The sequence below is a fragment of the Ornithodoros turicata genome, chromosome 1 (genome assembly GCF_037126465.1).
Source record: "Ornithodoros turicata isolate Travis chromosome 1, ASM3712646v1, whole genome shotgun sequence".
Classification (NCBI taxonomy): Eukaryota; Metazoa; Arthropoda; class Arachnida; order Ixodida; family Argasidae; genus Ornithodoros; species Ornithodoros turicata.
Window position 1 is genome coordinate 196,662,820 of NC_088201.1, and position 24,939 is coordinate 196,687,758.

The following is a 24,939-nucleotide window of genomic DNA, read 5'->3' on the forward strand; positions in this document are numbered from 1 at the left end:
ATCATTATATTCGTCGACGGTGAGACGTTTAAGCTCATCTTCGATGGGCGACAATCTGAAGTAATCAAAGATTATCAGTTTATCCTTCATTTTTGTGTAGAGAATCCAATGTTCCCCGGCTTGCTGTAGCCGATCCGTGTTGACCGCGATTATTCCAGGTCTATCCAGCGAGGGCAAACGATCATCTGGAGTGCATACACCACGGAAGAGCGCCGAAGTGTAATCGGTGTATTTTAAAAGTCACACTCTCGCACAATATGAATACGGTCGCATGTTCGGCCAAGGCGCGTCGGATCTTGAGTTGCAGACGAACGTTTCCACGCTTAATGGGTGACAGGTGGACGGAGGATTGATCGGGATCCAGATCGTAGTACACTAGGAACTTATTTCCAATGTTGTGGTCTTATTCGTGAAACACGTGCCTCTCACACAGTTGTTACAGGGGGCTGAAATAGCTTCGGTGGCTCAAGTTATTGTTGATATCGAAAGTGTCGATTCGCTGCGTCCCGTTCACAGCGAGCATCGCCGATTCAATGTTGAAGTCCACAAATCGGTACTGGTCGTGATTGAATGCTCCCTGGTAGGCTAGCTTGGGCATGAATGCAATCACCACCTTAGACGGTATCTTCTCTGGAAATAAGTCTTCCAGGCATGCATCCAGTTTGCCAACTAGTACTGAACCAATATGTGATTCACTTCCGGCCAGTGTGTAGAGAGCCCTGCGCTGCTGCAATTCGGTTTCGTGCCCGAGGAATAGGATGGGGAGACACGGTGATATTCTTTATGTACAAGGCAGCACTCATGAAGTCCGCTTTATGCTTGTGTTGCGCCTGATCGGTCGTCATAATTCGGAATTCGTCGGAGCCTTGATAAACAAAACAAGCCTAATTTCTACTCCCGATATGAGTAGCTTAGGCTGCAGGAAAATGTCTGAGTTGATCTTGGAAACCAGGTCGATGGTCTTGCCGCCCCGTGTGAGGTTGTATCGTTCGCCCGGTCCACGAGAGCGGATGTTGTTTTCCGACTGACGTGCTTCTTCTTGCGTGTACAGACCCGCTTTATGCACGGTATTTTGCTCCGTGGTGCTGGCATGAAGCAAAAATCTATAGCTATACAAATTATTATTCGTCACAATGGTCTGATTCAAGAAAACGGCTACGTTCATGAAAAACGAGCTGGCGAACGCGTTGACGGGGTATACCTCGTCGTACGTCGTCCTATCGCCCGCATTTGTTTCCGGTAGGGACCCATCATCACGTACGATGCAGACTTTTGGTCACTATCTACGCCGAGTTCAAATCCAGATACTGATGACCCAAATTCGAGAGTCGGAACTCTATGACGGAGGATATGTCAGCGACGGGGTAGAATACCTCGTATTTCCCTTCAGTATGTGCTATTGCGTTACCGGTACAGAAAATATTTGTGTTTTCGACTTATCCAACAGAGGAGTGGAAGGGCGTACGACCGTAATTTTGTCCATCTCACAACTAAATTGTTGCTGCGCAACCGGCGTGATTTATGCTGTCGAAGGCGTCCGGTTTTCTCATTTCTTCGTGCGGCACCTCCGAGATCTCGTAGAATTTCTTGGCCCGCATCTCTAGCCAATCTTTTAAGCGCTCTTTGGAAAGAATCTACCTCCGACAGCTTTTTGGCCACGTGTTTAGCTGTGGCGACAGCCGTCTTTTTTATGTATGGCGATACGCGTTCAAAGAGTGGAATAGCGAAACGCCCAAGCTGAGAAAAGAATATGCCTCCCTTTTGATACAGGTGCGACCTGTATACCGTCGGAATGCCAAATCCGTAGATTGGTACTGCTTTAGTGTACATACTTAAAGTGCAACGTGAGCGTCGATCTGCCGCGATCTTGTTGCGGTAGCTTGCGACCGATGTCATCGTGTATAGAGACGGTGACTGGGGAAATTTTGCACTGCACTAACTTAAAGTACTGAACAGGAAGCAAGCTGTAACTCAGTTGCCCTTTCGTTCTACCGTAAACGAATTTAAATAATTTCCGTATCGGGTGACGCCCGTTTCCCAGTACAGAGGGCGTGACGAGATCCGTCTATATTATGATACAGTTAATGGGAAGATCTATGGTCACTTTGTCGACACCCGTATCATTTTCGACAAACATGGTTTTCGCGCCGAAACCCAGTGGGTAGGCAAAGTAATCAAACGCAAGCGACACGTTTTCTCGCAGGCTCAGAGAACACCTTCTCGCCCATGCATCGTATGCGAGGGAAGCGTCAGATTGCAGTCGCTCATTGACGGCGCTCGTGAGAGCTTCGGGTGTTCCGTAGTAATTTGTTGGAAGTGAAATGTGCCGAGTTTCCGTCTCTCGAGTGTTTATGTGAATGCAGTGAATGAGGTCCAGGAACTTGGTTGACAGGTTGAAATTCACCATTCAGAGAAAGCGAGTAAGTGTTGTCTTCGTATTCCACCCTTGATTCTCTATCGTTCGTAGCTCTGAAGAATTCGTTGAATGTGTCGGTAACTAGCGATCGGGGTTCCAAAGTTAGATCGTTATTGATCACTATCACCCGGCGAAATCGCATAATGACGACTCTTTCCTCCGCAAGCGGTAACGCCATTGGGACGGTGCGTACTCTGCCGCCTTCCAGATGATCTCCATCGATGTCGGCGATTCCAAAAGCGAGATGCAGCGGTCTGTCGATTAATCTCACTGAGCGCACGCGCGATGATAGCTTAAACGCGTAGTGATCTTCTTCGAAAGTCCCCTCTATCGCATATTTGGGGAATATTTTATTCAATAATGTGTCTGGTGTTTTTGAAAGTGAGCTGTTTTGTTTGCTTGTTCGCCATTGATAGAGCTATCAGGTTATCCGGCGCTTGGTTCACGTTGAGGAAGCTGTTGGGAATGGAAGATCCCTCTAGACCAACAACATACGAATCATCCAGGTGTAGCGGCTTATCTAACGCCATCGTGAAGTCGTTCAGATTGTTGGATGAGTGCAGGCACATGCTGGCTTTCGAGAGCAGATATACGCAAAATTCATTTTCTGATAACATTGGCGGGCACCCAAGGATCGTGATCTTTGGGACCAACGAACCAAGTAGTGCAATACCCCGTTAATTATCTTCTTTCTAATCACCACGGATATGAGTCGCCAATCGTACAAGGAAAGATGGCAGACGGGCTGCAATTCCTGCTTGTGGAATGATCCCAGTGTTTCTTTTCCAGTCACATCTTTCACATACACTACGGGTGGATGCTGTTTCTCGTTCGCGACACCTGGAACACTTCGGCCGTCCGCATTTGATCGTAGCCTTTGGCGAACACGGCGCGTTCCAAAGCGAGCCCCACCTGGACCTCTACTTTATACTTGGTCTCGGGCTGAGTCGTCTTACGATTCAATCTGTTGAACAGAGCTACTTTATTCCCGGCATTTTCTGCTTTTGGCTCGTGACAGACTATACCGAGTCTTTATAATTGGCCACTATCTTCGGCAGCACGTTGATATAATTAAACTTCCCCGTACTAGTAAAATGGCTGGCTATACTTTCTCTAATTGTTCTCTGTACGTGTTCACAGGGGGACGGCTTCATTCCACTTTGTGTTGTATAGTGGCACCGAAAATACTGACGAATGGGGGAACCCCAAAATTCGCTCCCACAATCGGTGAGGAGATTATTCAGATTTCCATGAAGGAAAACTCGTTGGAAAGCCTTATTTACTTCTTGCGGGCGCTTTGTGTCAATGGAGACCATGTACAAATACCTGGATAACGTATCTATGGCTGTCAAGATGTACTTGCAGCGCTTGCTAAATTTCTGATATTTATGCATATCCAGAAGGTCCACCTGATATAAATCCCTCATGTGTTTTGCAATGATAGTGCACCGATATTTTTTTCTTCACGAGCTTGTGATGGGTAAGTATCTTTTTTCAGCTGTTCGGTGACTTCTCTGTTCGGTGTGCGTCAGCTTGTGATAACGTCGGTACCGATCCACTCCAACTAACCCTTTCTCCTTCATCTTTCTGTAGGGCCTTACATTTGCTCCAGCGATCAGTTCAGTGTATTTTCAGAGCTCTTATAATATTGTATACTTTCTTGTACCAACTGGGTTTCTTGATGAGTGCGCTGCGACGTGCTAAGTAGCTCACGAGAGCCACAATGCTTGAGCGGTTGATTTGCTTCCCTCTATATACTGGAACATTAACCGCCTGCCAGGTGAAAACTTTCTTCAGTTCTTTTAGCACAGATTTCGCGCGTGCTTTATCAACGCGCGAGGGTAGAAGATTAAAATCAAATTGGTTCGGTTCAAGTTTCAGTTTGGGTTCCGAATAGACAGGTTCCAGAGGAGGAGGATGATAGTGAGCATGGTTGAGCAAGTAATAGAGGGCTTCCAGTATTGTCGCCACTTTTATATCGTTCGAATCGTTGCATTTCAGAACTTCACCTATTTCTATTGTATAAGCCATGACCGATGGCTTTTGATATCGGTCGCCCGGCGACTCCCGCTGCGAGAGTTGAGAGCCTTGAGAGCAGCAGTCGAAGTACTGGAATGAGACGACCTCGTTGTCCCCTAATATATTTCAACTGCTGGGGGCACTTGTCAAGTTCCAAGACTCTGTTCTTCTTCCCAGAAGAAGAACAGTCTCTGTTCGAAATATCGGCGGCTTCTGTCCTGAGGCAACTCCCTTCCTACATTCTACCGGTTCGCTGAATTTCTACCCATCTATATTTTTTTTTGTTTTTTTTTTCAAGATTTTATGAAGCTCCTTTTAAAGTGGGATATTTCCACGTAGGATGTTCAGATAGATTTCCGAAAGGATTCGAATGCCGTCGCAGCTCAGCTCTTTAAGTAACCCTGCAGGTGCGCCATTTGCTGGTGGCCAATACTTTGAGGACCGTGAGATGTCTTCTAAGATTGGTCATTTCCCAGGCTCAAACAGGAACTGCCGCCTGTGCGGTAAAATACCCGTTTGCAGGCTACGACACGGAGGTGTTTGCGAGTGAAGATCTACAACTAAATAGCGGTGCACCTTCTCCGTCGCCTGGTTATATACATGAAGGAAATAGGAGAGCCCCAGTTTCCTGAATACCTGACGTCCGAAGGTTTCGATCTCTTGTACGGACCGAGCGTTCCCCAACAATACGATATAACTGCCGTTCGGGGATATCGTTCGAAAAGCGGCACTGCGATAGAACAAGACTTGCGTGATCAGGATCACGGACGCATTCTTATGGTGACTATCATTCAAAAACAGCGACTCCAGATCCGTTAGAACCCCCTTTCCGTAGTTTGATCGTCAATAACTAGGAGGGTGGGATATTGTTCATCCCAGTCTGTGGGTATCCTGTCCATAAACTCCATGCCATACGAAATCCTTTTCCCATCCAGCTGCACACTTTCATACAAAGAGTATCTTCTGCAGTGGAATGCTAAATAACTCGGGGTGTCTCATACTCTGCGTGAGCACTGTCACATGGAGGCGCCTGAGATGGGAATTCGAGCGGTGTGCTGGAACTGCATGATAATGCAAAGTGATGGAGCAGCATGAATAAAGCTGGCCACGCAGTACCCGTTAGCACTAATCAAAAGGAAGTGACCCATTCTCGTCTGTTCTCCTTCCTTTCGAGTTCCATGCCTTCTCTCACTAATACACATGTACAAACGTAACGCTGCCTCACTTACACGCCACCTGCTATTAGGCTAAGCGCACCTGAGGTAGACGTGTTCGCAAATCATGGGCATGACACACAAAGAGACAAACACGACACCAGCCTCAACGTTAATCGATAGGAAAATGAGCTGTGGCGAGCTCCATCTATGGACAAACATATAGATAGAGCCTCCAAGAGCATAAGGGACAAAGTGAAGCAGTAATTCACGAAAAGTCAATGGGTGCCTAAAATGTAACATCCCTGATCGGTAACAGGGGGTCCATATTCAACTTCAGGTGCTGGCACCGAAGGATTGGCTTTCTCGTGAATTACTTTTTGAAGCCTTTATGTACATGAGTACATGAACCATTTATGAACAGCTGATTCGTCATGAGAAGATGAGATGACTCTTTGTGTTGCATGTGTCCTCAAAGTTGTTCACCACTGCAGAAAAGAAAGAAAGCTTAGTGACAGGAAATGGATAGTCATAATTACTTTGTAATTTTTCGCACCAAGGTTATGTACATCTGATAAAAAAAACAACACGATACCACTGAGATATTTTTCCTGGTGAACAGGGTGTATGCCGTACGCCCACAAGATTTGTGCAGTAGCCACTCTACAACGTAAATAATGTGGCATTAGTCGCGAGAGTAATGCACCAAGTGCAAAACAAGTATTGTAGATTGTACGCATTTAGTGTACATGGCAGCTGGACTGCATGTGAAGTGACAGCAATTTCTTTATGCACCTGATGCCAGGCAGACCCAGCTTCATTCAACCTTCATCGTCCGCCTGTGATAATTCTCAAGTTATATTCTTAATGTTATTGTGTTGTTACTCGTGGATATATCAGACGGAACGTCGTAACTAACAGACAGCTGCACAATGGATTGATGAGGCCTCCTATTTTCATATCACAAGAGTCTTAACACGATTGTTCTGTTGTAGGAGCTATATTTTTCATAGGCATGAACTTGAACCTCGACATTCCTCCATTGTGCTCTCTCTCTCTTTTTGCCTTGGTCATCGGCAGCACGTTGAAAATTTTTGTGTACGGCATCTTGCTTTATAGACGATTACTTAACGAGATTCCGGATTGCCTCTGGAGTCGCGCGTTGTCTATGAAAACATTCATGGGAGTAAATCGTTGCCTTCGCGTGTGGAACTTACTCCGCACCCAATCAATCACTGCGAGTCAAGAGCTTCGCACAGTTTACACTATTGGTAACTTGTAATGCGTAACACTGGAATGATCAGGTGAATTCTTCTAACAGCCGAGAGTGTAGCACCGTCGCATTCCCGACAACTTCGCTCTGGCATATCACAAATCGCTGCAACTCATAAAAGGTAGGGTCAGCACAAGGAAGTGCAGCTTCCAAACGATGTCATGCCAAATAAATGTTCACGTGTCACTTCTTTCGTGCGTTAGCAATGCATAACGGCTGTTTGCTAATGCACAGTGCACACAGAAGGAAACCAAAGAAGCCAAGCGGCCAGCCCATGCCATGCTAAGACAGTTAAAAACTAGAGCAGTGACGTCGGTTTGCCGACGATTTGAGCGCATGGCTGGGAAACTAAGGAATAGGTTTTCTAATGAACTACAAATAGTTGGAGCAAAATACGTATCCCACACGTTCAGTGTTCGCTAATGGACAGACAGCGTGGGTATCGTTCAATTATGTGGCATTAAAAATCTGCATATGTGACCTTTAGGCGTATATTCAGACGCAATTGGTGAAGACACGGAAGGTGGGTAATGCATAACATGCAGGTCTCCTCACGAATTGTAAACATATGCAGAAATTACCACATATCAGTACAGAGTAATAATCAGTACATATCAGTACAGAGCTAATGAGCATAACAAGGAAACGTGTCATATGGAAATAGTTAGCGCAATGGTTCGGAAACTTGACCATCCAGCAGCCCATCAAAATAGAGGCGACCTCCCTCCCTTGTCACGATGCCGGACGCTTCCCATCTCAGTCCATGAATGTTACCTTTTGAGGGAGTGAGTGGACGGACCTCACGACATCGATTTTGGCCTTCTTGCGTGTCAGATCAGGATTGAAAGCGAGTTTCTTGTGATGGGGGGGGCATCGAAAGCGTTGCGTACCCTGTTTGAAAGTGCGTTTATGAGAAACCTCCGGGTCTGTAGCAACTGGCCTCCTGGTAACGCAGACTAGCGAACACACTCGTGTCATTTCTTTTGCTAATTTGTGAACGTTTCACAGTTTCGGAACCAGTGACTTAGCACACAGGATTTGACAAAATTCCGGAGAGGATATCACTGCACTATGTCACTACCGCCACCCTCCACATCGTTTTCTTTCTAATTTTTCACAGGGTCTGTACACACATGATGTAAGAAAATGCTTGTGTTCCAAACACGTAACTCACAACTTTTATGATGACACATATTCCACGCTCTCTTTCTGCGCTCAGATTGTCCATCTTGTACCAGATGTCATCATGACGATAATTTTCGGGTATGCTAATTCTTTCCAAGTCATCTTCTCCCTCGTCGGTGTACACAGGTGGCAAGCTGCAGAGGAATAAAACTTCACAATTAAAATAAATTTCGACCAGAATTCATCGAAACGAGTATACGCGTCACATCACAAGCACTTCGAAGCTCACACTTCGTGTTCACTAACGCTTGTATCAAAGTAAAACATTTCTCAGAGGTTACTATGCAATGAATCCTGCGCGGTTCTGACAAGTCAATACAAATATCAAGAATTCCCCAAATTCTGGTTGGCTTGAAAGTAACTCCATGTGTGTGTTTCTGAGCTGCCTATTCGCAAAACGAGAAATGGTGTGTCTTGTAGGATATGCACCGAAAAATAGCCGTTCTCGAGAGGAAGACTCGTGCGTGCACTGGTAGAGCTCCAGCCATTTCATCAGGGGAAACACCTTGGTTTTCAAGTCACCAGTAGAGACGATCACGCAAAATGATACCCTCCATCAGTTTTTCCGGTTTTACCGTCAGTTTTGGGGGATTGCCTGGTTCCGGGATGGGAACAACCGATTCGCTCTTCATGTAGGCGACAGAGATCCCTTTTGCCGTGTTATACACATGACGGAGAGTCGTTAAGAAAAATAACAACAAAAGAAAGAAGCACGAAGAGAGAGTAACTGTTTAATACGTGCGCTTTCGCGCAGAGTCTGCCCTTCTTCAGACGAAAGCAGCAGACAGAAACATTGTTTATATAAGGAGTGGGATCGGTGAGAGAAGGAACCAGAGAATAAGAGACGAGTAACGCTTGCAACAGAAGCAACGCGGCATCTTTGCGTTGCTTCTCTCGTTATGGGCGTAGCATGTTACTCAAGTGTTCACAACAAGTAGAGCACTACGTAATGATGCTCAGGTATGCACAAGAGACAAATGATACGCAGAAAACTTATTCGATTGATATTTGATGCAAGCCTGTGACTGACATCCTCATGGACTTCCAAATAAAGAAACAAACAATGTGTCACAGGAATACTATAGATATACTAAACATTTTAGAAGCATGTCTACTGACAAGTTAGCATTTACTTGATAAAGGAATATTTGCTCTTCCTTCTGTTTTTGTAACCGTCCTCTAAGAAATTCGCTCATATATATTGTAGAAGGAGGACGAAGATGGGACACGAACGCGTTGGGAGTAAAATAACGTGTCATTCTGAAAATGCTCTAGGACGGGAACGGCCAAGCCGCTTTTGTCACTGGCCTTGGCTAGGCACACTACATATAATATGTATATATAAGGAAACATTATGCGCCTGGAGCATTCTCACTACTCCCTGTTCGTAAAACATCTTTATTTCCGCGATTGCTTCCATTTCCAGGTGTTGTTCTTGTTTTTCCAACGTCAGGACCTCTCCATATAACTGCGCAGATGGTTTCCTTTTGTTTCTACGGGCACCTGCACTGTGACTGCGGCTTGGACGTGGGGCTGACTGCGGAGGCCTGCTTCTTGGTGATCGGTGGACATCGGGGGGCAAGGATGGCACAAATGCCAGTTGCTGCGTCAACGGTGGAGGAACCCTCACCTTGCTGTGTGGCCATTCTGCAGTGGCACAGAAAGTCCTGCAGACATGTGATCGGTGATGATCGGTGCTATATGTGATTTGTATTCAATTTGACTGATCTTCCAATTAAAGATGAATACTGTTGAACAGAATGCCGCATGGCAACTTACAGCAGTTTCACTGGAGTCTCTGAGCTATCAATCCCTCCAGTAATCCCAATTACGCCTGCCGACCCTGCCCCTATGATCTCAAGGGCAGCGGACATGAGAGGCATACGTGACAGGCATCTCTGACAGGCATACATGAGAGGCATCTCTACAACCTGGCCCTTTTCACCTAAAAACAAACTAACAAAAATATGTTACCAGTCTCCCTTTTTAAACAGCTCAGCCACCTCAAAAACGGATTAGTTGGGCTCAGCTCTTCCACTCCTCCACATACTATTCCTGAACGCATCCCCATGAAAGCATTTTTCTTTCTTTCTTTTTTGCATATCCACCTTCCTTACATGAAAAGCAGGGAATTGTGAATCAGTGTTGATTTAAAAACAACACAGCTCACGCAATTTTAAGACTGCTACAAGCTTCACATAACGGCAAATGAATTCAAGGTATGGATACAGCATGCGTCGTCGTGCGTACTTACCTGTCTTGTTCATTTTTTTTTTCTTTGTCCAGTTTCGCAGTATTGCCTCCGCATTCGTTTGCATACATTGTCCTACCTCTTCTTAAACTCCTGCAGCGATCTATGGTGGTGCAGTAACCTCCATCTCAAAACTAGCGTTACCTCTTCCCACGCTTTTCGTTTCGTTTGAGTTGTCACGTCTCTCGAAACCTATTTTTGATTTTCTTTTTTCTATTTTGATAATATATTTTCTCGTCCTCCTACGCGAGTTCGGTCGTTTCTTCTTCAGTCCAATTCGGTGCCTTCGGCTTTTTTTCTTCAGCAGTTGTCATCGTAGAGCGTGGCACGCACACGCTACTAACGCCGCTAAGTACGTGAAAACGTTTACCGAGTCTACTGGAATCGCCTCCGACACCTATACCGGCAGTGGTTGGTCCAGAGCGCTCAAACAGAAAGCGGGGCTAAGTTGGCGATGGCAACGGAAGAAACGTATTTGTGGGGTGACTTTACCATCAATAGCTATCTCACATGAGAATCTCCTCACCGTCGTTTCGAGCAAATCACTCGCAGGGTTTTATCTCCTTCTTTTTTTCTTCTTTTGTGAGGGAAACACTTCGCGTAAGTGTGCTCAGCCGTTAGTATGCTCAAGCGTTTCGTGTAAACAACCCCAGTAGTTGCTGAGAGGGGCAGAGTCCATTGTGCAGAGTATATGTAGAGGGAAATGATCGCTACCTCTGGTGTCGACATCTGTAGCACGCGACAAGTGGCGAATTATGTCGACTGTGCACTAAGAAAGGTCCAGTTCATCGAGGTACGGAGGGCAGTTGCGACGCTCCAGCGTAACAACCATGAGCTGTTTATAAAAGTTTCACCGATTGAGAATTCCCGTTTTTTTTCGAGCAGATGACGTAATGAACAACGTTTGCATATGACGTCACGCTACTGCGCACACGTTTCCAAGGTGCCCTTTAGCATACAGTGGCAAAACGGTGGCACAGCTTTGCGTTTTGTTCCGTGTCTTCCATCATGATTCGACTCAGGTGGATGTTTGGACGTGTTGAACATGGGTAGTATAATAAACCTAATTGTGCAAGGCACACATATTGCCAGTGGTAATCAGTGGAGTTTCACGTTAAGTGTTGTTGTCGCTCACTTCCAGTGCTTACCCCCTGCTATACCCTGTTACTGTATGCCGTTGTAACCGGTGTACCCGATGCCGTTGACGACGTTTGTAGATGTGTGAACTCAGAGAAATACAAAGTATAACATATAACTATAATACAAAGTAAGTAGCATGAATTAGAGATTTGAGGGTAATCAAAGCGAGTATTGTTGTTGTTGTTTTATTGGTGCCCATCTACTCAATCCAACAACCAGGCACAGAATTGAATCGTAATGCTTTTTTCTCCTCTATAAAGGCATGCATCTGTCCCTCTAGTGGTTACTTTCTGAACTAATTTCATCGCAAAATTATTAAGAATCGTTCTGGCATTATTCCCATTTAAATCAAGCGTGCAGCAGGAGTAGTGTCATCGTCAAGACAAGAACGATCAACATGAACCTTTCATGTCCATAAAAAAATAAAAAATGCAGAGCGTCAACAAAGGAAAGCATGCAGGTTAGGACATGTCAGAAGTGCTATTAAACGAGGAAAAATCACACGACTGCCGGGCAACAGAGGAAAGCAAACACAGAGAAACACTTGAGCAGAGTCAAGACACTCACCATCATTTTTCACGTTCACTACATTCACTCATTGTAAATCCGTTCGTCACAAAATCCACCACAATCGTCACACACCAAATACCAGTGACGAACCAGACATCCGTACCCCATCAGAGGCGGACGGAACCCCAACGAAGCTACGCCCTTCCACTAACGGCCAACGCAATTGCTAGGAACAGAATTAATGTGTCCACACCCGTCAGTGTTCAAGAGAGAAGTGAATCCTTGCGCCCCCTGCAGGCCGTGCTCATTGGTCGTGACGTCAGCCTATTGTCTCAGGGCTACACTGTTTTTTTTCACAAATGCTTCTCTGGACAAGGTCCACTTGAAACAATAGTGTCGCGGTATTACGTCATCATGCAGCTGCGTGGCTCAAGGACACGTACGCTCTAGACACGGGACCTGTTATTTATTGAATCACTATGCCAAGATTATTTCCTTTATTCTACTATAATGATTGCATAGGGAACTATTGCAGAAAAACACCATACATGAGAGGTGATTGTAGGAATTAAGCATTTCATTCCCAAAGTCTTTCTAAATTAGACTTGCAAAAGAACAAAATATCCTAACACCTTCAATGGCTACATACAACGAGCTAATTGAGACATGTTCATCCCTTCCGAGAGTCAGGCAGCTAACTGAATAATGTCGCTTTGTTCCTCGACTGGGCAAAGCCATACACCTGTCCCCCTTGCGGTTACGCTCTGAACTAAATGAATCGCAAAATTATTAGGAATAGCACTACTCCCATTCAAGGCAGCACCTGGATGCTGTCTGTTTCCCCTCATCTACATTCTGAGTAAAAGCAGTGAAAGGAGAAAAGAACCGCTACACGCATTTGTGCTCCAATAGCTGTAACTGCAAGAAACCGTAGCGCACGCTAATAAACTGAGAAAAAGACACCCATTTCTGCCACCAGATAATTCTTGCATAATGCCACACACACAGCCGCATTGCCCTTGCGTAAAGAAAGCACAGGACAGGGATACACAAATTTGCTTAAGTGAACAGGGAAAAGGCTTAAGTCCGCTCAGGAATAATCGGAGAATCACCGCTTATCGCAACGCGGCTAGCAGAACACTGCACCAACAAGATACTGGCGGCGGGTAAAACTGCGGGAAAAATAGCAGAAATGGGTGTCGTTGCCACAGTTTATTAGCGTGTACCTCGTTATTTTATTTTTTTTCTCTTATAGCTATGCGAGCAAAAGTGCGTGTAATTTTTCGCTGCTCTTTCCTTATTTACTCTACTTTTACGCAGAAGAAAGCCTCCTGGTAAAAGCTGAATAGTGTTCTATCAGTGGAAGTGGGGTTGTTTGTTTGATTTTGTTGGGTGTTCGATATCTTGATGAAGTAAGCAGTGCTTAATTTTGCAGTCATCGGTTTTTGAGCAGAAATGCTGGTATCTGAGCACGGGGAAGAAATTCCTATATTTCTGTGCTCCCTAGGAAAATTTGTGCGTCGTTTTCCAAGGAGATGGCGTTTAGTTTACGCGAAATAGAAAAATGAAGTTGTGTATGCTCTATGATTTTCTCTCGCTGGCTTAGGCCTTTTCTCCGATGAGCAGTATTTTGTATGCGATGTCGCATGTCTGGACTTGTTCAGTAGTGTCTTTCGTGTTGCTTGTTGTCCTTTTCTCAGTTTATTAGCGTGCGCTACGGTTTCTTGCAGTTACAGCTGTTGGAGCACAAATGCGTGTAATTTTTCGCGATTCTTTTCTCCTTTCACTGCTTTTACTCAGATGAGGGGAAACAGACAGCATTCAGGTAGAGCAGAAGAATGCCGCTTGGCAAAGGAGAGTTCATAAGAATTGAATTTGTTTGTTTTTCGTTATATGATGTTGAGTGTCAGTATTCACGTTGCTCGATATGCTGATGGAGTAAGCTGTTTGCATTTATAGGTATTTGTGCAGAAATGTTGATATCTGGGTGTGGAGTAGAAATTCCTATAAAGCACGTCTCCTTGTGCATTCCTCAGCTGCTGTCTGAGTGTGCGTGTTTTTTTTTTCCTGATTTGCGGCGTCATCATGGCATGTTTGAACTTGTTTAGCAGTGTTGCAATTTTACCCACCGCTAGTACCTTGTTGTTATCTTGTGTTAGCCGCGTGGCGATGCTCGGTGAGTCTGCTATTATTCCTGAGGTCTTAAGCCTTTTCCCTGCTCGCTTAAAGGAATGTGTGTGCCCTTGTCCTGTGCTTTCATTAGGCAAGGGCAATGCGACTGTGTATGTAGCGTCATGCAAGAATTATCTGACAATAGAAATGGGTGTCTTTTTCTTAGTTTATTAGCGTATGTTTCGGTTTTTTAAGTCAAGCACAAGTGTGCACAATTTTGTTTGCCCTTTCCCTTTTTCACCAATTTTATGCAGAAGAAATTTGCATGTTACAGCTGAATTTGTGAGAAGAGGGTTTGTATGTTTTTGTTTGTCACATGTAATTAGGAGCATGGTGTGTTGAGGAAATCAGCTGTTATAGGTATTTGTGCAGAAATGCTTGCATTTGAGCACAGGACACCCCACCCTCAGTGTCAATTAAATATTGCGAGACTGCTTCACTGCATGACAAGGCTGAAATGGGAAGAGAGAAAAAATTGAAGCGCTTGATTAATAGCGATCCATGTAATAGGGCAATTATAGTTTCCAGAGAAAGTAGAATTATAAGGCTCCTAAATTATAGTTGAGCGTAGTACGGTTTTTTTTGTGATAGTCTTTATAAGCTGCAATGCAATAATCATTTATATCGTAGGAATACAATCATGTTCCCGTAACAGCGTTCTGTCTAGTCCTCCGTCGAGCGCGAATGGAAATTTGCCCCCTGGCTTTCGCGCCTCTTTGCTCGCAGGTGTAGCCTGAGATGACGAGTATACGAGCATAGAAAGGGTCATGTATTCCATAAGCCTGGTGATGATGTTGAGTGGTCTCACTTAGTATTTTAAAAGAGCAGTGGTAGTTTACTGGTGTTGTGATTCCAATGACCATGATGAGCCTTTGGGGCAGGGTGTCGAACCGAAACGTTTTTCGTTCCAGTTTTCGTTCCGGTTACATCCTAACCGATCCGGTACCGGTTCTGCTTCGAAGCAAAAAATAACGGTTCATACCGGCTTTTAACCGGTTCCGCTTCTGCTGGGAATATTCATCCCCACAAAAAAAATCAACGTTACAAAATGTAAACCCGTTTATTCCGCATACATGGTATTTAATATTAACAGGCAGCTGTGAAATTGGTAGCTCCTGCTTCCTGTAGGCGACTGTCTGTTCAATTAGGCTTTCTTTTTTCTTGAAGCGCATGCTACAAACGGACTTGTTTGTCGTGATGTCATACGTAAAGTACTTTCTTGCTGGGTTGGAACGATCGCGTCCCATCCAAATGTCTGTTGCTACTGTCTAGCCAGCAAGCACCACCGCTCGAGTACGACGCAAATCTAGGAACACCTTCACTCACAAACGCCCTCGACGGCTTCGTTTTATTTTCTTCGTGTCCTGTCAACAAAAGAGTTGTCACTTCGCACGGGCTTGCCCTCGCGCATACGTAAATGTATTCAACTTAGCTGCTCTCAAACAAGGGACGGGTTGCGCGACATTACCGATAAAGAAGCAGTTACGCAGCCCCCTTGGGTCGCTGTTTAATTGAGGAGAGTTTGGGGGGATCAAATTAAAACGAACACTACGGCACATTGCTAGAGAGTCACATGTACCTCTAAGTCTGTGTGCATGCGCGAACGATAAACCATTACAAAGGGAGCCTAAGGGTCATAGTATACCGACATACATTCCACCGTAACCGTAGCCCTCGCATAGTATCCATGACATGACTTCAGAGCACACGACGTCTGTTTTATTCGCCTATCCGTAGTCCAAACCGGCGAAGTTTTATCTTGGACCGAAAACCGTTAAATATATTTTTCGGTTTCTCTCCTGGGGTGTACCCTGTTACCCACTCTTAATAATAAAAGTTTTGAAATCCATGCTAAGAAATCCACCCTTCAAATTTCAATCCTTTGAAATCCAAGGTGTCAAAATAAATCACAATGGGTCTATGCAGTCCAGTGTTAAGCATGGTTTTACGTGAGAAAATCAGTGTTTAAGAGGGTCACACTCCAGAATAACGAGTGTTTATGCAATTCTGTGTCGTATTCAGCATGTATCTCTTAACTATTCATTAATGTAATTAAGTTACAGGCGTGAATAACCTCGCGTATGAATACTAGGGAAACAACGCTTCAGCGGTTCGCCGTTCGGCTACCATTGAGGACGAGGCTACTTGAGAAAATGGAGTAACGATGGAGCCGTAGGTGTTGCGCGATGTGCTGCATAAAAAAGATAATCACTGCAAGCTCTAATAAAGCGTATGTTTCTTCTGCCGATTTTGTCAGGTATTTATTTTTCAGACGTGTAACGACTTGGTGTGCTAACACGCGCGTGCAACTCATGAAGGAATTCATGGGTGAAGTGACATTGCAGTCGTAGCTGCTTCAGACAGGAAATCGGATAGCGAAAAATATCCAGGATGAGCAACATATAAAACGTACCGCAAAACTGCTGTGTCAATCATTTGTCACGACGGTAATCACGTAAACATCATGTAAACGTCTCTTGCGTTCCGCCGCAGCCTACGAAGAACCGGTAATAATGTTAAGAGAAACGGAGGTGACTCAGTCTGTTTATTATCGGGCCAGCACGAGAGGAAGAGACCGCCACCCGTGCCAGAGAACGTCTTCGTCCTCTCACGCTCGCCTATTACCCGTGACAATACCCCCCGCTGGGGCGTGTGATCATCCTGATCACGGCGGCAGTGGGGCGCTGTAAGGTTTCATCCTGGAGACATGTACCACCTCTTCGACTTTACGCTGACGGCGACGGCCGGGAGGAGATGCGCTTGTGGGAACGACGACGTAATTGACAGCTGAGGTTTGCTTCACAACCTCGTAAGGGCCGAAATTGCGACGGAGAAATTTTTCCGCCAGGCCAACCTTCCGTTCCGGTTTCCAGATCCATACCAATTGCCCCGTCGCGAACAGAGCGGGCGTGTGCGTTAAGTCGTAGCGGGTCTTTTGCTTATCCTGGGAAAGCAATACATATGTGCGTGCAAGTTGCCGCGACTCTTCAGCCCTGGCCAGAATCTCAGTGACATAGTCGGTGGGACAGTGGTCAGGAGCATACGGAAGCACTGTATCCAGCATGGTCTCGCATTCCCGGGCGTATAGCAGAAAGAACGAAGAAAAAGTAGTAGTGTCTTGCCGGGAGGTGTTATACGCGTAGGTGACATACGGGAGGACATGGTCCCAGTTGGAATGAGAGGCGTCCACGTACATGGACAACATATCACATAGCGTCCGATTAAGTCTCTCCGTGAGGCCGTTACATTGAGGGTGATATGAAGTAGTCGTCCGATTGACAGTGTTGCATGCACGCAAGAGTTCGGAAATGACTGTGGACAAGAAGACAGCTCCACGGTCAGTTAAGATTTCACGAGGGGCACCATAGCGAAGAATGACCTGATGCAGCAGAAAATTGGCGACGTCTGGTGCCGTTGAGGAAACAAGGGCGGACGTTTCGGGGTAACGGGTGTGATGATCAATGCAGACTATGACCCCACTTTTTCCCTCAGAAGACGAGGGGAACGGTCCCAAGAGGTCAACTCCAACACGGTGGAATGGGGCTGGGGGCGGCGGGATGGGCTGCAGGAGACCTTGAGGGGCAGTCGGCGGGTGTTTGCGACGTTGACATTCTAGGCAGGTGCGGACATAATTCGAGACGAATCGTCGCATGCCTGGCCAGAAGAAACGACTGGTGACGCGGCCGTACGTCCGGGCAAATCCAAGATGTCCGGCACTGGGGTCATCGTGAAAGTGCTGCAAGAGCGGTTTTCGCAGGTGGCGGGGAATAACTAACAAATACGGTCGGCCGAAAGGGTTAAAGTTCTGCTTATAAAGTATGTTGTCACGAAAGACGAAATTTCGCACCAGTGATGCTTGCTGCTTTGTCACGGGCTCACCACTAGAAAGGATGGTAATCACTTCCATCAGATCAGGGTCACGGGCTTGTTCTGTGCGAAGATCGAGGTTGTCAATGAATGAGACCGTTCCGCTGCTTCCGCAAGCTGGTAGGGGGGACCGTGCCAGTGCATCCGCATCTTGATGTTTGAGTCCTGCTCGATATCTGACATCAAAGTCGTATTCTTGAAGCTGAAGGGCCCAACGAGCGAGTCTCCCAGAGGGAGACTTAATGTTGACCAACCAACAGAGCGCGTGATGGTCAGTGACAACCGTAAACATGTCGTCCATATAAGTAGGGTCTGAGTTTTGTAACCGCCCAGACAACAGCCAAACATTCTTTCTCAGTAACACTGTAGTTGTTACCACCAAATGTTAAGAGAAACGGAGGTGACTCAGTCTGTTTATTATCGGGCCAGCACGAGAGGAAGAGACCGCCACCCGTGCCAGAGAACGTCTTCGTCCTCTCACGCTCGCCTATTACCCGTGACAATATTACGTTTGATACGAGCCGCGAAAAGTGGTTCAGCAAGGTAAAACTGTGTCGGGAACACCGTCACATGAGGGAGGTGTTTAATTAAATCACAGTGAAAGAAGCAAAGGACTGTTACTGGTCATGTAGACAGCAGATCTCGTTCACGAACACATCAATGGATCGTATAAATAGTCTTCCTGTCAATGGACAACTGACATTTTCCTCTCGTCTATACTGAGCAATATTGACCCAGGGGCTTTGTTATTGGATGTCACAAAACACTTCTCGCCAAGATAGTGCACTGTGACTCGTGGACTGTGACTCAATGGGGCATTTACAGCTCAGTGTCATTACCATCTGAGGCAAGTTGACTCTCTCAGATACTGTCACTGCAGTGCTGTAGAAGACCCAGAGTATATTCTGTGTCATTGCACACACTACCAAGCTTTCCACACTGCCATTTTCAGATAAAATTACTTGGCTTATGGCTAAATCGAGCCCACGAATGCCTGCTCTCAAAGCTCTTTTGGCAATTTTGGACTCCATGGGACATTATTTGCTTCCTCACACGACAAGCAGCTATGGGGTAGAGTATCGCCCAGGCAATGAAACTCCCCGTCCACCTCAAAATAAAGTTGATGAACAACATCTGCAACTTCTGCGAGGTGGTTTAAACCACTCTTATAACTACATGTTATATAAACAAAATACAGAAACCGACACTGAAGATTTTTGTTTAAGTTTAATTTGTAGAAGCTTTCGTCTGGAGGACCACGCTTCCTCAGGTCCTACCTAATGAATAATAAACCATAATGGATTCCTGTCCTATTTAATGGTACAGTATCAGATGAAAGTAATACAAATAATATTAAAGCAGTAACCGTGCAAATTATCAGTCAAACAGTGAAGCTGGCTGCAGCACACTACAATGTGTCACATGTAACAATATCAGTGTTTCCAAAACTGACACATAAACCTTAGAGAGGCCGCAATAGTCAAAGCGGGGGTTACACCACTTGGCGAAAAGAAAAAGCAGATGAAGTGAACGCAATGTGCGACAAAACCAAGGAAACTATCACGCTACAGCTGCACTATATTGAAGTTGTTTTTAAAAAATAGGAGTTAGTTCAGCGCACAGATATCAGCTGTCGAACACACAGCCATACCGAAAACTATGCCCATCTTCGTTGATGCACCCACGAATCCACAAGAAGACCGCCGAGGCTTTCCCACTCGGATTAAGTATCTGTACCTTGAACTGTGAACAGTTTGGTGTACACTCCAGAAAACGAGAACAGCTGACTGCCGATTTCATGGGCGCGGTCATGCGAGCCGACGAGGACAGTTCAACAGAGGAGCAATTTGAACGCGAATGTGGCGCTAGTGGTAGGCGCAACAATTTGCACTTCAAACAACGTAAAGTGACAAAAAAGTGAGCAGCGAGGATGCTTGCTTGTTCATTTGTCATTATTTGGGCCTGTAATCCACATCACGGTTCAGAAAGGCTGCTAAAAATGCCGATGACCGGCACAAGAAAAACGATTTTGCAATGTTTTTTGACCCGTTGCGGTTCAAGCGAATATACCTTTTTTTGTGCTTCCTTCCTCTTTTTTTTCTTTATTGTTTTTCTTTTTTCTTTATTTTTTTTACTGTTGTCGGTTCGTGCCGGAGCCCTAGCTTGGAAAGCTGATCCTGTTTAGTTTCGGTATAAATCGGAATGTCGGGGCAGGGTGCCCAGTCCACCGCCCCTCGAGTTTTCACGGTGCTAGCTCTGCCCCCCCCCCCCCGAATTTTCCTTCCAAGGACCTCTTTGAAAATGCCGTACTTCTCAATCTCTAACTCTATGTCCAGCAGTGCTCTCCTTCAGGTTGAGTTGAGTTGAGTTGAGTTGAGTTGAGTTGAGTTGAGTTGAGTTGAGTTGAGTTGAGTTGAGTTGGGTTGGGTTGGGTTGGGTTGGGTTGGGTTGGTTGGGTCGGGTCGGGTGGGGTTGGGTTGGGTTGGGGCTCGCTTCCCCTTGCCGACTTCCGAGTTAGTGCGAGCGATGTATCTCCATAATGGAAAATCTGAAACGGTGCACTAAAACAAATGTCACCTCTGTGGATAATAATTTGAAGCATATAGATGAAGGATTCATCTCATATCTAAACCGATTGCCAGCAATTCTGCTCTTTCTGTTTCTCGAAAGAAAGAAAAACAGCTTCATAAAAAGAAATACATCTTAGTGAATTATGCAAATTAGAATGCCAAACTACCTAGCAGATAAGGTTTTCCTTCACTCGCGTACGCGTAAGTGCGAAAGTAATGTACACGTAGTCCAAGTTGTTTTATTTTAAAAAATCTCTATGAAAAATGGCTACGACCACGAAGTATGCGTTTGTGGCACCCCGTTTGTTTTATGTGTGTGTGTGTTTCAGCTTGGACAAACTTGTATAAAAAAGTTACGAGAGCACGCCATTTTCACAGTTGAGTTTCACGAGCGCGTATCTTGTCCAAGAGAGACTATAATGACTAATAAGGATGACTAAATTCATTAATTAACTCTAATAAGGACGTCTTGAACAAAAGTCAGATACCGGTATGAGAGACTGTCCTAGTTAAAATCCACGTTTAAAAATTTTGAAACACGTACGTGTATTAAAATATCAATCCCTGAATTTTGACATGCAAATGGGCCAAAACCGAAACCGTGGCAACCACGTTTGGGGTGGTGGTCTTCACGGTACGGGATACTTTTGTATGTCAATTGCGCTCGCAACTATATTAGAGAGTTTTAGTACCTCGTACGCTATCGCCTCTGCGTACCTAAGGGATAGCGTGGTGGTTCTGCGCACTGCGTGAAGCTCTCTTTATGGTTTGCGCGTGCGCAGAACCACCAACGCTATCCCTTACGTACGCAAAGGCGATAGCGTACGATACACTAAAACTCTCTATTGTCTTGGCTCAGAAACCGTATGTTTCTGGAACGTAGAGAGGGAAAAAGGAATCACACAACACGAATATACTTCAAGTACTCTTCTCCTTAGGGAAGCGAGGAAGCGAAAGATTTATTGACTCTACGTTGCACTAGTGTCAGCGCGCTAAGCGGTTGAGCTGGAATTGGAATTAGAATTGGAAATGAATAAAAAATAATGATCAATAATACTAAAAAGAACAATCATGAAAGAAGCGTTATCTGAGCTGATTGAGCTCGGTTCACTCTGGAAATTGTTGCACCAACGACTGGCGCCACGTTCGAACTTACCTAAAATTGCTCCTCTGTTGAACTGTCCTTCTCGGCTCGCATGGCCGCGCCCATGAAATCAGCAATCAGCTGTTCTCGTTTTGTGAAGTGTGCACCAAACTGTTTGTAGTTCAATCTACAGGTACTTAATACGAGTGGGAGAACTTCGGCAGTCTTCCTGTGGATTCGTGGGTGCATCAACAAAGATGGGCATAGCCTTCGGGATGTCTGTGTGTGTGACAGCCGGTGTCTTTCTCCGTCTGTTACGTCGCGAGACAACCGAGATCACCGTCTGTGCGCGCTCAGGAAGCTTGAAATCTGCCCTGATACATATACAGTAATATACACATTCAATATACGCTGATACATATACGGTCAATAAATTGGGACTTGCTCCACGGCAATCTTTCCCGGAGTTCACAAGAGACACTGTTTGTGGATTTATGTCTTACATTTAATCTATTGCATGTCGTTCCACATCCTACCCGAATAACTCATGCCACGCAGTCAAACCTTGACTTGGTTTTAACATCTGAACTGAGAGCGCAAGATACACGGACAAAGAACGGAGAAACAGACAGGACGGGCGCTAACTTCCAACTAAGTTTATTGAAGAAAATGAGTAAGAAAGCATAAACCCTTCACAGCACACGTGTCACATTCTGGGCGCACCGGTTCTGAGCACACCGGTTCTGAGGAAGATCAGTTCCTTTTCGGTTAGAGATACAGAAGGTGTGCTAACGCATACATCTTGATGGTTATTTATCTTTTCTGCTTCTATTATTTCCCTTGTTAGTTTAGTCTTGTTTCTTGCGATGATATGGCAATCTCGATAGATGGGTTCACATCCATGAGTGTTACAATGATAAGCCAACCACCCCTCTTTTTTCTTGTTGTTCACATGGTTCCGGTGTTCGCGCAAGCGATCATTGCGATCATCGCCCTGTTTGGCCTATATAACATTTTCCACAAGTGAGTGGTAACTTATACACCACTCCTTCATCACAGGGAACAAAGGGATTTCTGTGCTTGGTACTGCATGTGTGCGTAGCCTGGGGACAACTCAACTTACTGAGCTTACTTAGCTTTTCTGGGGCCGAGAAGACAACCCTTGCTCCTGCCCTTTCACCAATCTTTTTTAGGCGGTGCGAGATGTTATGCAGGTAGGGAATGACAACTACTCTCCCTCTGTCGGGGTCGGGTGCCATCAGTTGATTAGGGCCATGAGCTCGAATTTGCCTGAGCAAGGCTTCAGCTACAGATACCACAACATGCGTTGGGTAACCTGCTCTATGCAACCTCTCGGTTTGTCGTTGAAGACACTCTGCCATTTGATGCGGGCAAGACTTCTGCAACACATTACGTAGGCAGTACTTGACAATCCCTCTTTTAACTAACTTTGAATGCGCAGACTCGTAAGGAAGGAGTGGTTTGTTTGCTCGCGGGCAGTACGCCCAACACATATGGTCTTGATTGAAGGTGAGAGTAATGTCCAAAAACTTGATAGAACTGTTAACTGGCAACTCATGTGTAAGCTCTAATGGGCTTAAGAAAGTTTGAACCTTGGATATGATGTTCAGTGCTTGGGACTCAGGGTTGGTAACATTCCCTCTGATGACTAACAGATAGTCATCTACAAAACGGAACGTTTTATGACACCCTCACTATGTAGAATACTTGACATGGACTTATCTACATCTGCCAACAAGAGATCACTGAGCACTGGGGCTATGCAAGATCCGATACAAACTCCTTTCTTCTGTAGAAACGGTTTCCCATCCCAGTGAATGTATGTAGATTTAAGATACATAATTAGAAGCTGTACAAAGGCTGACGCAGATAAGCCAGCTGTGTTCTGAAAAGCGACAATCCCAAAGCGGTCAATGTTAGCTTCAACACAAGAAATCAACATGTCATGGGGCAGGGAGTAATACAAATCTTTGATGTCTACAGAAAAGGCATAAAGCTTACCCTCAGACTGAGAGCGAGCAAAATCAAGAACTTCTTCCGAGTTTTTAACAAGAAAAGGATCCTCGATATCAAGAAGTTTTAGCTTCTCCTGGAGAAACAAGCCAAGAGCTTTCTGCCAAGTACCCCTCTCTGATAGTATTACCCTAAACGGCATCTCGGGCTTGTGAGTCTTGGCACTAAAAAATACATCCAAAAAGTCTTTCGATGCGTTCCAAATACTCTTCGAAACGTTTTTAGCTCATGTTGCTGGCAAAACTGTACAGCATTCTTTTTTAGGCGTGATATGGAGACTTCTCTGTGACAATTAAATACAGAGTTTATGGCACTATCACCTTTCTCTTTGAACAAGTCTTTCGAGAAGAGTGCGAAACCTCCTTCTTTGTCAGCTGGTATAACAGAAAGGGCATGTTGCTGAAGAAAGTCCCTAGTGCGCCTTACTGGTTGCTTCTTTGTGCCGATCTGAGGCCTTGATAGGGCATCAACCCCTTCGGAGATGCAACGCTCATTTTCAGAGTCCAACACTTGCCTGAGACTTGGTGCACCAGCGTGAGAAGTTCAGGTGGAGACCTACGTATAGTACGTAGTTGGAAGTTAGCGCCCGTCCTGTCTGTTTCTCCGTTCTTTGTCCGTGTATCTTGCGCTCTCAGTCCAGATGTCTCATTACCAACTAGCCCAATCCTCAACTCTTCTCAAGTTCATTTGGTTTTAACCTCCCATCCTGAGCACATCACTTCTTTGCATGTCACTGATGGTCTCAGTGACCACAAGGCCATTTTCTAAGATATCTCTTCAAGTAGTCCAAATGTTCATAAATTCAACGATAAAACCATATACGACTATGCTCGAGCTAACTTCCAAGCCATCAACGAGGGTCTTGAAGCTCTGTATGAAAATTCATTTCATGGCACCTTGCCTCACTCCATTGAGGATAACTGGTCCCCCTTTCGTGACAACATAAACTACCTTACCGAGTACAATGTTCCAAAGATAAGAGTGAAATCTTATGATCACAATCCTTGGTTCTCGAAAAGTCTTAAAAGCTTGCTAACCAAGAAAAAGCGTTTATTCAGGACGCCAAAGCGTCTTGGCGACGACGTATCATGGGCTGAATTTCACTACTGTGAACGGGAATACAGGCGCTCGATCAAGGAAGTGAAACATAAGTTCTTTACCATCGACCTCCCGTCTCTCTTGACGAATAAACCAAAACAATTTTGGAAAATTTTATCTCCACCAAAATTCCAACTTACCAGCCTAACTGACAGCCGCCGACAAC

At 45.2% G+C, this 24,939-nt stretch overlaps 1 long non-coding RNA gene across 1 annotated transcript; it reads left to right on the forward strand.

Annotated features, from left to right (window-relative positions):
- The first annotated feature begins 2,254 nt into the window (after positions 1 to 2,254).
- On the forward strand, positions 2,255 to 9,841 carry LOC135374799 (uncharacterized). Its single transcript, XR_010417118.1, has 2 exons — positions 2,255 to 2,420; positions 9,474 to 9,841. It is a non-coding gene; the product is annotated as an uncharacterized LOC135374799 (long non-coding RNA).
- The last annotated feature ends 15,098 nt before the right edge of the window (positions 9,842 to 24,939 follow it).